Genomic DNA, 11,005 nt, shown 5'->3' with positions numbered 1-11,005 from the left:
GACAGGCGTAGTTAGTCTTCAGAATTACCCCTGCATTCTTAAGTCGCAGTTAAAGATTTGTGTGATTGTATCATGGCAGTGGTCCCCTGTGATTAAAAACAGTCTGTACTAGGTGCCTTCTAAGTCCATTTCTATTTATCATCTATTGGACATTATGTGCCACTGGGTTTGTTTTTTTTTTTCATTTACTTTTCTGTAAAATCAGCGGTGACGCCTGCTTTAGTGATGCAGCAGTGATACCCTCTCCACTGCAGTATTATTAGTGCAAAACAAGGGCCTGCTACTGGACAGGCAACATACGTAGTGTTTTAGTGCCATTTTCACTGCTATATCATCACATATTATACCATGTATATGGTATTTTGTTTTTATCTTGATAGAAACAATTACAATAAAAGTGCAGCTTTGCTTAAACAGTTTTTCATCTGGGACGTTTTTGGGGCTGCACATGTGAGCACATATGCAGTATTTGCACATACAGTAGTTGTTTTTGTGGGAAACAAATACAATGTTGAAAACTATCCACCTGTGTTGTCAGAAAAAAACATGATCATGGCATTTATCTGCCGGGTTGTTACATTTCCAGTGATGCGGTCAAGCTTTCAGTTTTCTTTTAGTGTGGTGCTCTTCTTAATTGTTGCTTCCTTTTGGCAGATGTCCACATTCCATTAGTAACATCTATAATGCCTCAGTTAGGAGTTCTTTTCCATTATAATTTAGTGTTATCATGTAGACTGACAGAGAGATTGCTTAGTGTGATACCAAATTTGATCTTTGGTCTGAAAACAGACATTGATGGTTTAAGAAGTGCCAAACCTGGTGACTTTTAAAGTACAATGACACATGGGTGTGGCAACTGGTAGTCATTTAACGTGAGATGATGAACTTTACATCACTACTTGTCTTTGTTCTGCAGATGTTTGGCAATTTAAGCATCTTTAATGTCAGATATATTTGGAACATTACAGTGACGTTCTTACCTTGTAGAATAAGACATGAGGCTGTCTAACAGTAATCCTATCTACTTACATAAGCTTGATTTATTAAGAAGGGGCACTGTACGTATTGGTTAGCAGGACTAGGTAGTGAAAACAAATCATCTGAGTAGTTCCAGCATCCACATTAGTTCCAGTATAGAAAATATTTGTATGGTAATTTGACAACTGGCAGAATTTCGCTCCAGTGTGCTCCTTCAGACTGCTCCCTTAAATGGTTTGTTTGCCAATCAGCCAAGTTATGGGATGATTGTCTGCCTGCTTGCCTTCACCACATGTTCTATGTAGACTGTGTTCATACAGCCGAGGCATCAAAATGTCAACTTGAGAGCACTGTAAGACTTGGACTGTGTTCATGCTGCAGCATAACGTCACTATATGTCAGGTACTGTTCCAGAAGCCTGCGCATAGTCAGTGCAGTAATGCTGAACTGGAAGTGACGCTCTGTTTTGACAACTCTGGGTGTTCATTTTCAAAAGTGTCAGCAGGCATTTGCCAGATCCTCTCCTCATAAGGACGGGCAAAATCATTCTGAAGACATGAATAAACTTTGGCACTAGCTTTATAAAGGTTCACATTTGGAGAATCCAGAAAGCAACGGCTACAAACAGTAATACTGGATTATAATATCATAGAGGATGAGGCTGATATTAATATTTATAGGCTAGTTATGGGATCAAAATATTTAAAATTAATGTGCAAATATTTATTTATAGTAAAAACTCCAGCACAACCTAAGAGATGCCAAGGAATACCCAGAAATTGGTTCAGAAACTAATCTCTGAGCACCATGTTTTGCGAAACAGCTTCTTCAGACTCATCGTGGTTGTTTGTCCAATAGTTATTGTTAATACATGTGTTATTATAAAGCCACCATACATGCTCACTCCCTAACTATAACTTCACAATGTTTCACAGATTAGGTGGTATTTGCCAGTTCCTTCCATTTTACAAACTGTTTTGTTCCTGATTTTCTGATGCAAGTTGATCTTTTGTCTCATGTGTCCACATGTTCCAGAACTGTACACATTTTTTGTTGTTTTTTGTTTTGGCAAACTGAAATGTCTTAATCTGACCAATTGTTTTTTTCTTCAGTCACCTCTTGATGTTCCTTTTTAAGAATGTAGCTAATAGTTGGTCTAGCCACACCTAATGTTTTTGCTATCTTCCTGGTTTTAGCCGGTTTAGTAATAAAAATGGCCATAAACCCTAAAATTAAAACTGACAGGCTACACGACAAGAGGATTTAGTTTGTTACATTTTTTAATCCAGTGTGGTGGCAAACACAGCCAAAAATATGGAAAATGTGTCACTGTTCAAAACACTGTACATTTCCAAACAAAATTTAATTGCAAGCAATCCAGTAGTTGCTTGCACTCAAAACCACAAATATCAGTGTCATGGTGGCACCAGATGAATAGTCACAGGATCATCATAGTTAATTGATAAACATAAATAATGAAGTGATGATAACTTTATTGCATTCATTTTTGCATTTGTCCTTTGTTCACCACCACACTAAATGTGGAAATAAACACTGAACATGTGAGTGAAAGGAAGACTTTCAACTTTAATTCAAGAGGTCTGACAAAAGTGCAGGAAAAAACATTCAGGAATTACATTCATTCGTCATTTTCATAAAAACACCAATTTTGGAGCTTAGAAGTAGCAGAACGAATGGCTGACAAGCAGTTTCATGGCCAAGTGTGGCTGTTCCCTTGGTACTCAATGACTAAACAAGCAGATAAAAGGCCTGGAGGTGGTTCCAAGTTTTATGTTTGCATTTTGTACCTGTTCACTAGAACTCTCAACAAGAGAGGTGTCTGTGCTGTAATTAGGCTGAAAAATACAATAAAGACATCAGAGAGAAAACAACAGTACTGGGAGTGTCCAATGCAACAGTACATAAATAAGGAATTAACTTACTTTACTTAAAAAGTTTGATTGCAGAAATCTACCCACAATGAAAAAGAATAAGTGAAGAACACTCTTATGGAGGTAGGTGTATCATTGTCAAAGGCCACAGTGAAGAGATGCTTGACTATGAATAGGCTGATGAAACCTAGATTAACTTGCACCAGAATGGGAATGGAGTGGGAAAAGAAAAGTATGTAATGAAAGTAACAGTTTATCATGCAAAGTGGATCATCTGTCAAACATGGTGGAGGCAGTGTTATGGCTTGGGCATGTATGGCTGCCAATGAAACAATGCCAGTGGTGTTAACTGATGATCTGACTGCTGCGGTAAAGTGTGTAGGGCTACTTTCTGCTCAGACTCAGTCAAATGCTGCATTTGGTCATGTCCTTGTATTTCAGATGTCAGGCTGTCATTGACTGCAAAGGATTTCTGCAAAGTATTAAAGATATTTGTGTGTTTGTAGTTATATTAGTTTATTCCATTATTTATGAGCCCCCAACAATGAATATGTGTGTATGAAAATGCTATTTAATGGCACACTTCTGTCAAGCCCCAAGAAATAAAGCTGAAAGTACACAGTATTATTGTATTAGGTATTATCATTCCATTATGTATGGAAATAACTATATCTGTATTCAAATCCATCTGAAATAAATAAAGATTTTATCTTCGTTCAGCAATGAGTTTCTGTCATATGTGCAATCATTTACTCAGCTACACGATGCCAAACTCCCTCTACTTAGTCTGGTCCTTGTTATGCACTGTGTAAGATTTTATCTAGTGCAGCAAAACTGCTGCCAGCTTGCTCTAGGTATGACTTATATTAAAGAACAGTATTGAAATGTATATAAAAAGTACTATTAGCCTGCTATTTGTTTGTATTGCATTAGTGCTAATGTTCCCAGACAATAGTAGACATTTCTGGAGTTGGGTGTGAGAGGAGGCAGCCAATTCCTGCTTATTTTCCAACTCTCACTGCACTGCTCAGTGCGGATCAGCTGGATCAGGTGTGTTCAGCTGATCCAGTGAGTAGGAGAGCTGTTAGTGCAGGGAAGGTTGGAGAATAAGCAAAACAGTGGACAAGGATTTGACACTGAGAAAGTAAAGTAGAGTAAAAAAAAGACAAAGGCAGATGAAGTCCCCAGGAAACCAAATATCATCTGGCAGGCCTGTACACAATGTAAACAAAATGAACGACGCATGTATTAAGGGTTTTTACAGTGTCTAAAACATTTTGTACAAACATTGATTATTCTAATTACATGGGACTGATTATCCTCGTTCCCTGTGTGGAATGTGAAAATCTACTTGTGAAGCTGTGTGCTTCTCACAGGGTTACAGTACATTTGAGAAAGTTTAGAAACCCTCCAAAAATTTTAAGTAGTTCACAAGAAAAATCAAACCCTAAAGCCTTTATGAACAAAGAAACACCACATTTAATGTTGTTATTGGTGTATTTAACAGGTCCAATAAACAAACTTATGAAAAAGAACTAAACCGACAACATGCTGTTTCAGTTTTTAGAATGCATGTTGTAAAAATAGATTTATTGGATACAGAGCACGTACTTGAAAACACATGCATACACAAGCACAACTTTTATTTAACTTCTAAAAACAGTCATGGTACGTTAAAGCAGCTAACACAACAGTGTGTTTTGGAGAGTTTGAATCATGTTTTTGACTCCACAAGAGATAGCTGGCACGTGTTTACTCATGTGAGCAAAAATCTCATGTATTCACTCACGTTCTTGCTATGCAAAAGAGGAAGAGAAAAAAACAACTGTATTTATTTTCTCTCTCTCTCTCTCTTTTTTTTTTTTTTTTTTTGGCACGTTCACCCTGACAAAATCTGAAAATAGTTTTGGAGATGCTGAGCATTACAATAACTAATTGAGTAACTACAGGGCTGATGATTTTTATATGCTTACCAGAGTGTGCATGTCCAGATACAAAATTAAATTAAGGACTTTAAATAAAAGTCAGATAAAACAAAATATTATAACCAGTAAGTAGGTAATAACATAAAGCTACATAAGCTACAGAGAAAAGGCTGGAGACTGTAGACAAGTAGAAAAGTTTCACTTTCAAGCCATCTGCTTATGTGGAAACACCATTACAGTGATCAGGCCACTTGATGTGAACAGGGCCGTTTCAAAAACTGCCCTCTCTGGAAGACTTGTATTGCCTACATCAAAGCGCTACACATTAGTTTTTACTTTATTATGTGATAATATAAATGAAAAAACACATTAAATAGTAATTATTTTTCATTCTGATTCTAATTACTAAATATATTTTTCGACACAGAAAACTAAATGAATGATATGTTGTACTGCAACTGTTAGCATTCCAGCAGAGGGCAGCACAGACCTCAAAAAACTGAATAGAAAGCACTGTCATTAGTTTTCATGCTGAGATGCAAGCATGAATGTATTACACAAAGGGACACAAACGTGGCAATCAGTCCCTTGAATAACAATTTCTAGCCTGGTGCTTGAGCCAATAACTTTTCTAGCTTCCAAATTTACTTCCGCACCGTGTGGCACACTGCATGAGTGTATCAAGTAAATTTGTGGGCCTGTGGCCCCGCCCACATTTTCTTTTTCATAAATTATTTCACTGTGAATTAAATAAAATTTACTCTAGGATAGTTTAACAAATGGAAAATGTGCACGGATTAAATATTGTAAAAAATATATTGTTTGAAGTTGGTGGTGTACACTTTCACAGATGACATCATTGTGCTCAGTGGAGAAAATACTTCATTTATTTTTTCTGTTTGATGTGACTTAAAAAAATATTCAGTTGGTTATTAAAGACAATGTCAACATAACATTGATTTTAGAATTATTATTAGTAGTATAATGCAGCACAAAATAAAATACAAATGCATTGTATTTCACTTCACTTCTGTGTTCATTTAGGCAGTACAAATCTTCCATAGACCGCCCAGCCAAACACAAAATGCACCTAAAAGCACCTGACTATGGATCACTAGCACAGTATACGGCTAAATCGCTTAGTTTTAGCTTTTCAGTAAAGCTAGTCAGACTTTGTCACAGTTTCTGTGAGCTAATCATCTCCATGCTATCCACTTTACAATCGATCATTTTTTTATGTTGCTGTCAGCTGCCCTTTCACCATTGGATTGATGAAACTATGCTTTACTCAGTTCACTCCTAGTGTATTTGAAACAGTGTCTACTGGCCTTCCACAGACCGACTAATGATGGTTTGATGGAGTACAATAGCCAAAGACTCTGTGGACTGTATGTCCTTATTATGTCAACTATCTATAACTGCTTCATTTAGAAAGCCTCCATATGTTTATTCAGTATTTTATATATATATATATATATATATATACAGTATAATCTGGAGACCTTTTCTTCTTTTCTATATTCTGAATGATCCAAATGAAAGAAAACATAATTTTTTTGTGTCAACTTGATTTGAACGAGAAGAGCATGAGTTGACCATGAAGTCATGAGCAGTGAGCTTTTATTAAACTTACTGTAAACGGTGTCACATCAAGCTTCCAAAGACAATAAAATCTATATTAGTCTCATTTCACTTGAGTAGCAAACATTTTTCCAGTGAATGCTGGGGGGTGAGGGAGGATCAAGCTAATAACTCATGACAAAGCTATTCAATTTCCAAGTATGTGTTATTCTTGTAACAATGCAGCAATGAGGTCCTTGGCCGCTCTGCTCTCATAATTGTATTTGTGATCCATTGTTTTCAGCTGTTGCTAAGGTAACTATCTCTGCTTGACAGTGAATCTGACGTCAAATGATGGTGTCATCTTCCCAAATAATCTTCCCAGAGATCTCGGAGGTACTGCTTGGATAGCTTATCCAGACGTGTGTGCAGCGCGAGCCTGCTTTTTCGCTCTTGTAGCATCATCATTTCATTCTCATTCTGTGACGTGTTTACTTACCCGAGCTGTGAGTGACTTGACCTGTTCACACATGTTGAAAGGAGGCTCTTAAGATGACAACTTTGTGACATTAGGCACATGCTGCAGATATTAAAAACATGCTTTCATTTTTTCCCTCATTACCGCCCGGCCGTCGACTGAAGCGGCTGGGTTTCATTATGTGACCAGCTTGAAATTTATATCAGACAAATAGGACCAATATTTGGAGCATGTGGGGGATTTCGGTGATTTCCGACCCACCTACCACCCATCAGAGAAGGGTCCAGAGGAGGTTTCCAGTCTTTCATGATAAACTCTTTCCATTGCACTTCTGGGAAGACATGGAAAAACCAACCTGACAGTAATGCGGCTATGACACCTGTGACATTTTCCAGTAGTCCTGGTACCAGCCAGCACATGTGGCCGATTGGTGGTGGCTAGAACCTGAATATGAACTGGAAGTTGAGTCACTGCAACTGGACTTCCTTTGTGTTCCGTTGTCCTTTTTCTGGAACAGGATGCTGCCTTGTTGAAGGTCCACCTGAGGTACCCTCAGGTCTTGAGCGCTGTCTTCAGATGACTGTCTTCCGTAATTGTGGCTTCTGTGGAGGTGGGGATGTTTTGCGCTCTATGGTTCAGAGTCCTGATGACTCCTAGTTTGTGTTCTAGTGGATGATGTGAGTCACAAAAAAAGTTCCTGGTCAGTGTGGGTGGATTTTCTGTAAATCTTTAGCAGTGTGGCCGAGCATTCATAAGACCAGAGGAGTGTACAAAAGCTAAATTGAAGATACACAGAGATATTGTAGGTCTGATACAGCAGAGAAAGCTGATTAAGAACACACTCTAAACTCACCCCAGACTATGATCAGTGCTATCATAGATGCTAGATTATTTGTTTCTAATGTGTTTAGTTGATTTATTTGACAATTTTTCTGTAGAAATGCTTGAGTTTGGAACTTTTCTGTGAAGCATTTTATCCCACAAGGGAGAGATTTTGTGTTTTTGAGCATACAGCACAGTTGCTCACAGTGATTTATGACAGGCGAGTGGACGACACAAAGCAGTAAAAGATAAGCTGAGCTGCAGCCATGAAACATGAAGAATGGAAAAAACTGTTCGAAAAGAATGAAAGGATGATTTTCCTGTGGAACATGAGCTTCTTCTTGCCAAGACACCTGTCTTATAAGTACACTCAGTACTGCAAATGTTTGACATGATACAAGCTTTTTTTTTTAAAGTATCTCATATAACAAATACTGTAATTCACCGTCCACATGGTCATTCCATCATTAACTCAGTATAAGACACATATTTGTGTTGCAGAAAATACACCATTGTGTCAGTCTGGGAAAAATAAGTTTGCTCAAATGAATCTATCAATCAGCCTGTCTGCAGATAGCTCTGTGTGTTGTCCTGGCTGATAAGCGCAGTGCAAGGACAGGAGGAGGAGTGAAGAAGAGGTAATTAGACTGGGTCTGGGTCTCTGCTCAGCTCAGGAATGTGTGCAGATTCCTCTCCATAAGTGCTGACATCAGAAGTGGCCTTGGGTTAAAAACAGCCAGTTTATTATAAACAGGTTGTTTTTAATTCAAAGCAGACAGCGGCAGGCTGTATTAAGATATCTGCTTAAAAGCTGAGTGCAGGTGTGTCCACTGTGTGTCCACTGGCCATTTTATAAAAGGCAATATTACATATTCCCTGCAGTAAACTCTATGTTTAATTACCCTGTATGCCACTGAGCATTATGCCAAGGTCAAACAGTGAATTTAAGACACTGACTGTTGTTCTTGTGAATCAAAAGGTTTCTGAGTTTCCATCAAATTCTCTTCATGTTGTATAATGTTGAAACTGCCAATTCAATCATGTTTGTTCTATTTTCTGTTGGTAAAGAGCCACTCAGAAATATAATATATCTTTTAATGAAAGAAGTGTTTTTTGTTCTTAGCTTAATTAAAACCTTTACACATCGTGGAATGGTTTTACTGCTGTATAAGTGGCTGTTGAAATGTTAAGCTGCCAACTTGTCCTGGTCTCTGTTTAAAAAGAGGCTGCTGACTTCAACTGGATCTTTCATTAGATAAAAGAAATAAAAAACAGTCACGGTGGCATTCGCTCACATTCACTAAAGAAATCTATTTAGCATCAGTCGGCACAGTGAAACAAACAACAGCAGGTTGTGACCAAGAATTGATCATTACAAACAGACCACACATTGTACACACCTGTACCCATTGTTGTGTGCTGTTCATTTAGGTTTAAGGTTTAGGTTATTCATTTACAGAATTTTCATTTTTTCATTAATGAATCACTGTTTTTTTTTTTTATTAGCTGTGTAGCTGTTGTAACAAGGGTATTAATATTTACTTTGGAATTATTTGAACATTTTACACTTGCTGCTTTTTTACATCAGTACATTTGCTTTAACTGAAGCAAGATTTTAGCAAAGTAGCAGTTCTTCCACCCTGAGCAGTGCATTGGCAGCAGTTCAGTTGATGTGCTGATGATACACCAATGATGTCATTCCCGAAAGCTGAAGAGCCAAGTGACGCCACCCACTTAACACACATCTACACACACACATTTGTCTTTATCACTTTGTGGGGTTTTTTTAAAAGTCATTTCCCAGAGATTTACCTCAACCTAAAACAAGTCAGCACTCTAAAATCATGATGGGAACCAAATGCTGTTTGCTGGTCACGAGGAAGGCAAAGTCCCCAAGATGTGAGAGTGCAAACAGCTTTTGGTCACCACAATGTGAGTAATACATACATACATACACACACACACACACACACACACACACAGTGTGCTGATATTTAAGTAAACAGCTTTTCTATACACTCTAAACCAACCAAAACCCGAGACCACAGAACCTTTTGAGGAGAACTTGCAGGTCCACACAGGTGAGTAAACCAAACACACATATATGGGCCCTAAGGGAAAGCATGGTACATAAAGGAGTGATTTAAGCAAACGTTGGTCTCTGTTTTCTTTTAATCCTTCGTGTCAGCTCATGTGGGGAGAAAAATCAGCATGCAGGAGCATAGAAAGGTGGGCCTTTCTCTGCTTTTGCACGATAAATGAATTGAAGTTGTCAGGCCTGCCTCTGACAGCCAGAAAGTTATGAAATACAGTCATTATGGACCGACTTGTTTTCATTCATGAGGTCAGTTTGGAAAGCAAACATCCAAGGTCATGTACAAGAGCAACGAATAAGGAGAGGGTTAATGACACAAGCTGCAGTGAAAAGAGATGAATGAATGGATTTAAGCAGATGGAATCAGCATTTGAACTTCTGTAATCTACGGGGCAGTCAGCCAAAAGCCTGCCCCTAGTGTACCTTACTCCTTACCTCACATAAGTCAGGACCAGAGGACAAATCTGCAAACCAACTCCAGGCCTCACAGTGCCTGTGGCAAAAAGGCTTCATGACCTGACCACACATTGCACATCCATTTGGTTTGGACATATTGTTTTTCAATCTTGCAGGCTCCACTTCATATGTCATTGCCCTCAACATTTGATTTCTATTCTGGCCAGCTGCTCTGCAGAGCATCGGATGAACAAAACCTCATCCACTGACGCAAAGCCGCTGACGACAGACCATTAGCTTTAATGTTGCCCCAGGTGTTTCAGCACTTACATATCTGGTATCACACACAAAGTAGGATCAAGACGTAACGTTTTCTTGTGTTATTTCTAATAGTTTATTGCTAGATAAAGATAAATCAATGTGAATTTTAAAAAAACAGTGCAGTGGGAGTGAACGTCAGGCAACGTTTGAGTGTTTGTGCATGTTGATGAGACTTTATTCGAAAATTTAAGCTATAGTATGCAACAGATAAATGCTCTGTGAGGAGAAGCCTCTTGTGACACAGGCTCACCAAACAGCTTGACACGGGTGCAGACATATTTGTTTGTAAAAGTATTTGATCTGTATTTTTTGTAGCATTCTTATTCATTGTAGTTTCTTTCAATGCCTACCTGAAGGGTTGTGGAGTGTAAAAAGCATCAAAAAGGGTGAGGCGAGGCTAGACAGAGCACAGTGGAGGGTTAGGGCTCGGGATGTAGTTTTAATGTTGAAGGCCATAAAACCAAAACAAAGAGAGATGTTGTAGGTGTGATTAGGAGCACCAGTGTTGGCACTGCCCTCTGCTCTACGGGTTGTGGCT

Source organism: Anabas testudineus, chromosome 13 (assembly GCF_900324465.2).
Source record: "Anabas testudineus chromosome 13, fAnaTes1.2, whole genome shotgun sequence".
NCBI lineage: Eukaryota > Metazoa > Chordata > Actinopteri > Anabantiformes > Anabantidae > Anabas > Anabas testudineus.
This window is presented reverse-complemented; position numbering follows the sequence as displayed.